At 44.0% G+C, this 5547-nt stretch overlaps 1 pseudogene; it reads left to right on the top strand.

Annotated features, from left to right (window-relative positions):
- Nucleotides 1–522: 522 nt before the first annotated feature.
- Nucleotides 523–1326, top strand: LOC101574716 (annotated as a pseudogene).
- Nucleotides 1327–5547: the final 4221 nt, after the last annotated feature.

Here is a 5547-nt window from a genome sequence, read left to right as displayed (position 1 = left end):
ACACACACATAAATAAATTTTTTTAAAAATTGTTGATTAAAAGATATAAAGTTTTTCAGAAAAACTTATAATAAGGTTTTCTCTTTAAAAATGGTTTCAGTATAAAACTAAATTAAGAAATGTTTTCACATGTGTATGGTAATTCATTATTGTTAATCTCATGGTGTATTAAGTGTATTCATGATTCTAAGTGTACAGTTCTTTCAAAATGTAAAGGAAAGATTGTTTATTGTGATAAGACTTTCAGATTCAAACCTCTGCCTTTAACAAAAAACTTCTGATGTATGTGCCATTTAACATTGACTAATTAGGTAAAAATTTCTTATGTATTACATGGAGATGATTGGTCAAAAGTGTTATGCCAAAATGAAAATTTAGGTATGTCACAAAATGCCATCAGGATTGTTCTGCTACAATGTTGTATATGGTTTTGATTTCTAAATTTCTGTGTAAAAATATGTAATTGTTCTCTTTTAACATTCTGTAGGGATTTAGGGACTTGGGGGGGAAGGAAGCAAGGCCATGCTGCTGGGGTCACTGCAGCGCTGGGCCTCCTGGATGCTGTGCTGTGTGGGACTGGGGAGTCCCAGGAGCTCCACCAGCCCCACTCCGGGTGCCAGGCCACAGCCCAGTGCCTGGCCTCCAGATAAAGATAGAGAAAATGAAAAAGAGAAAATATCAGTGAACTATGTCGAGGGCAATATTGTGAGTGGGAAGACAACATGCCTGGAGTTCTTCTCCAATATGGCAGATATTGAGGTGTTAATGGAACCTGTGCCTAAGTGGAAAAACGTCCATGGCCACAGTCCTCTGGGTCTAATGTACCATGATGCCTGCCAATGGGGCCTCACACTGCAGACCTACGTGCAGCTCACCATGATGGACCAGCACACTCATCCTCAGGTATCACCAGTACGGCTGCTGGAGAGGCCGATTCACAGCACAAGACACATTTTTGTAGAAAACCTTTATAAAAGTGGGAAGATGCCCGAAGTGGACTATGTGATTCTGTCTTAATGGTTTGACTGGATGGTGAAGAATATGAATGTCTCCATTGACTTGATAGTTAATCTCCAGACTACTCCTGAGACCTGTCACCAGCGATTAAAGATGAGGTGTATGGAAGAGGAGAAGGTCATTCCACTGGAGTACCTTGAGGCCATTCACCAGCTCTATGTGGAGTGACTGATCACAAGCAGCCTCTTCTTGGTGGCAGCCCCTGTTCTGGTGATTGAGGCTGGCCACAACATGGAGAAGATACTACAAATACTTGAACAGAACTGGGCCCAGATATTAATGCCAGAGAATTGGAAGCATGGCCCTTAGGATGGGAGAGGTCTGTGGGATCGCGCCAGGAGTATGCTCCCAGCTGCCAAGTCAGCTATTAAGAACGAGTCAGGAGAAATGGAGAACAATCTGCTGTTACAAGGCCTTTTATCTGGCCAAATCTAGTTCCTGATGGTCTTTTCTCCTTAGCTAGTGCCTTCATCATGGGTCCATGGCCTTTGTGGGTAGGTGACAAATGGGACCAATATGTTTGTTGCCCCTTGGTGTGTGTAGCCTGTATTTCCCTGGTGGCTTCCCACTACTGGATCCCTCTGCTGACCTCCTTAGGAACAGCTTGTGCTCTGTGCCTGACACTGGGCTGGGTTCTGTGCATTCCTGTCACTCAGGAGAGTGAAGCAGTAGCCTCACATCTCAAGTGAGGAATTTAGAGATCAGTGAGATTAAAGACTCCTTAGGGTCTCACAGCCAGTGAGCCATGAAGCTGAAGGCATTAGGCATTCATCCTGTTGGCCCAGGCTGCTTCACCTTGAGAGATGGTCCTGACAGACCCTTAGCTCTGTGCGGAGAGCTGGCAGTGCATCTTCTCATCACTGAGCAGTTCTCAAGGACAGCCAGGATTTCTAGACTTTCACCAAGTTGTGCGGCTTGGTTCGAGCCGTGTTAAGTGGTTTCACAGCATGAAGGCACTGCAGCCTCTTCTGGTTGCCATCTGGACTCCACAACCACAGGAGAATCCCACACTGACTCCTGAGTGGTTCCCAGATGCCTGAGGGTGAAGGTCCTGCCTGACCTGCTGCCAGTTCCACACCAGGAAAGTAATGTTTGGGGCCAGTTTGCCCGGTGCTAAGGCATGCTGGGGTGGCCAAGGCAGCCAGGCCTGGTTTCTGAGGCTCCTTTTCTCTGTCCTTGGGTGAGGAACTTTGCCCTTGCAATTACTTAGCATTTGTGGCCTGCGTGGAGAGGCACAAGTGGCCTTAAGTCTGTTTGAAAGATTTTTCCATCCAGGGGAATATCTTGAGCATGAAACCGTCTCTACAGCTTCAGAAAACATTGTCAGCTGTGACAAGGTGCTGAAGGCCCAGCTGCCACTTAAATCAAGTAGAAATCAGAAAAAGGAGTATGTTCTGTAGGAGCCATCTGAACAGCACAGTCAGGGGTTGCAAGCTGGCTTTGCTGGCAGTAGGCAGAGGGCAATGGAGAAGATTGGGCATGAACACCGGTGAGTTGCCGACTCTGGAGGCACACAGCTGTGGCACTCAGCTGTAAATGAAGGCTACCTCTCTCCCACCCTGTGATTGTGGACCCTTGTGCCACCACAGGTGCCAGGAGGTCCAGCCTCAGAGAGAGTGCTAAGAGGTCAAGGACTCCAGCTACTAGTCCTTCCCATTTGGGCCACTACTCGGGCCTTGTCAGTTGAGGAGGGGCAGCCATCGAGGGCAGTGTGGGAACTGCGCCCATCAGCACCTCCAGCCATGTGTTGGTCAGGACCCCAGAGCAGTCAGGTACCTTTGCTGTCAGGAATCTTGATGCACTGGGGCAGTTTGAGGGAGCTTCTAAGTGAACAGTGCGATGCTTGCCTCTTGGTTCAACATAAATGAGCAGTGCCATATCTTCCCCTTGGCTCAATTTGAGCATCCGTTTTTGGGAGAAATGTAATTTTACCCTTGTGATAGCCAATAAATCCTTCACCTAAAAGACAAATCTATAGGGATTTGAATATTAGAATATCCATGTTTAGGGCTAGCCAAATAGCAGATTAAAGTGCCTGCAAGTAAGCACAGGGGCCAGGGGTTCGATCCCCGGGCTTGCTGTGCCAGCCCCAGCCCCAGGGCGCACTGAGACAGGGGTAGAGACTGGGCATGGTGGCGTGTGCCTGTAATCCTAGCTCTTGGGAGGCTGTAAACAGGCAGATCACTATGAGTCCAGTCTAGCAGTGAGACCCTGAACACTTTATATTTTTATTTTTTGGTGGGAGCAGGGATCAAACTCCGATCTTTTTTTTTAATTATTATTTTATTTTATTTTTATTTTTTGGTGGGAGCAGGGATCGAACTACAATCTTTTTTAAATATTATTTTACTTCTGAACACACTATAAACCCTTCCCTAAAATTTAAAAAAAAAATCCATGGTTGTTGGAAAGTAATTCAATTTTTTGTCTAAGGTGTTTTATATTCAGATAGGCAGTAATATGAAGCATTATGCTGCTTCTGTTACAGGGTAATGTCATAAAGGTTCTCTTCTGGATGTTTAATGACTAAAATTTGGAGACCAAAAATTAGGGAGATAGATGAGCTAAAAGGGTAGCCAATATTTTGGTCCTAGCCCTTGTAGGTCAGAATATAAGAGAACCTCTACAGTGAGGAGAACCTCTACAGTGACATCCTATAACTCAGTTGAGTCTCTAGTTTTCTGATCAAGGAGATAATGGGGACACAGAGGAAAGTGATCAATGATCTGTGTCTAAAGAGAGTCACCTAGAGAAAGAAAAAAAATCTCTCAGGCTTTCATAAGTCAAGCAATGGAGATGACTCATCCAGATGGCTGACACTGACAGAAGAACTAAGAGGTACTATACACAGTTCTAAGGTAAATTCTGATGAGATTTAATTGATCTTGTTAGATAGCAAAGTTAAATTTGTATTTATACAGGTCTTACTTCAACTTGGTCTTAACCATCCAGCAGAAAAGTGTAACCATGAGATGTGAAGAGTAATGCCATAATAATATGCTAAGCTGTAAAAGGCTCAAGTCACTACCAACTTCTGACAGTTACCAGCTGTAATGATAACTCTTTACGATTGTGGACTTTTGGACTATATAAGGTTACGTTGTTAAATTCAAGTAACTGAAATCTTTGTGCTGGCATCAAGTGTGAAAAGGTCTTCTAAAGAGTTCTCTAAACACAGTTTTTCTAACTGTAATGGAACACCCACCTCTGATACAGCAAAACAAAGCAAGGGGATATGTTGGGAGCCACGGAAGCTGGAAATTGGTCAAATGTGTGTAAGCGAGACTAGGCCTCCATGCCTAAAGGAGACAATCTACCAGGGTCCCAAGATAAACATTCTAGGCATCCTTATGTGTTCCTAACTTTGCAAAGGTATAAATGAACATTCATATTGTTGCTGGGGTGGGGGTGCCATCTTGCCAACCAGGTAGATGAGCACCACCTACCCCAGCTTTTGTCATCTTGTCTGTCTTTTCCTTATTCCTGCTGTCATTTCTCCCCAGGTACAATGAATCACACTGAAACCAACAGATCCCTACATCTCCAGTTAGAAATTTAAAATGCAGCACTTTTTCTCATTGTTAACTACTGCTAGAGGGCTGGGGAGATGGCTCAGTAGAATAAGTGCTTCTCCTACCGATTTGATTTGAAACTGTCTCATTGCTATTTGTTTATCAATAAAATTATGGAAAAAAAAAAAGAATAAGTGCTTCCCTGCCAAGTGCCAGGGCCTGAGTTCAATCCCTGGTTTAAAAAAAAAAAAAAACCTACTACTAGATCCTTTCTTAAGAACATTTTCCATTTGAGGGGAGGAGGAGTGGAAGGAAGAGGAGGAGAAGAAAAGGACATGGCTATGTGGCCTATGCAAAAAAGTGTTGGGGGGCCCCCGGAGAAGTCTAAGGAGCAGCAGTCGAAACACACTGTACCTAGATGGAAACCTACAGTACAACACAGTAGCTAATATTGATTGGTGAGAGAACAATGGACTGTTAAATAGTCTAGATGGGTGGACATCCAAATGCAAACAAGTAAGCAATGTACCCTCTGTGGAAAGCAGTGCACACAGTTACCTGTTTGTAGAAGTGATATCATTATGTAAAATTCAACATAGGAAAAGGTACATACATTGTTGGAAACCCTTGTAGTAATGTGTTTGAGCTGACTTGTACTCATTTAGAAAAAAATTGGCAAGTGCTTCACTACAGACTTTTATTTCTTTCTGGTGAGCCAGTTGGAGCCGGTTTTGAAACATTTACCAGCACACCATTGTGTGCATGTATAGCTTGTAAAACTATAAAGAAAGGCCAGGGAATAAGAAAAACAGGAAGGGCCACATAGGGGCAGTGTTTATTCAACAAGGCATGTTCCAATACTGCTCAGTTGTGCATATAAACTGTTTTCATAGGAAGAAAAAAAGTCAGCTGAATGGAAGCCAGGTTTGTGATGCATGGTGGGAGCCTTCTCAGTAGCAGTGGAGAGTGGCTCATTTGTGTGGTGGGAAGTGCTATGGTGCTTTGTGACTCAGATCCC

The sequence above is a fragment of the Octodon degus genome, unplaced genomic scaffold (genome assembly GCF_000260255.1).
Source record: "Octodon degus isolate 3935 unplaced genomic scaffold, OctDeg1.0 scaffold00146, whole genome shotgun sequence".
NCBI classification, from domain to species: Eukaryota; Metazoa; Chordata; class Mammalia; order Rodentia; family Octodontidae; genus Octodon; species Octodon degus.
This window is presented reverse-complemented; position numbering and strand designations above follow the sequence as displayed.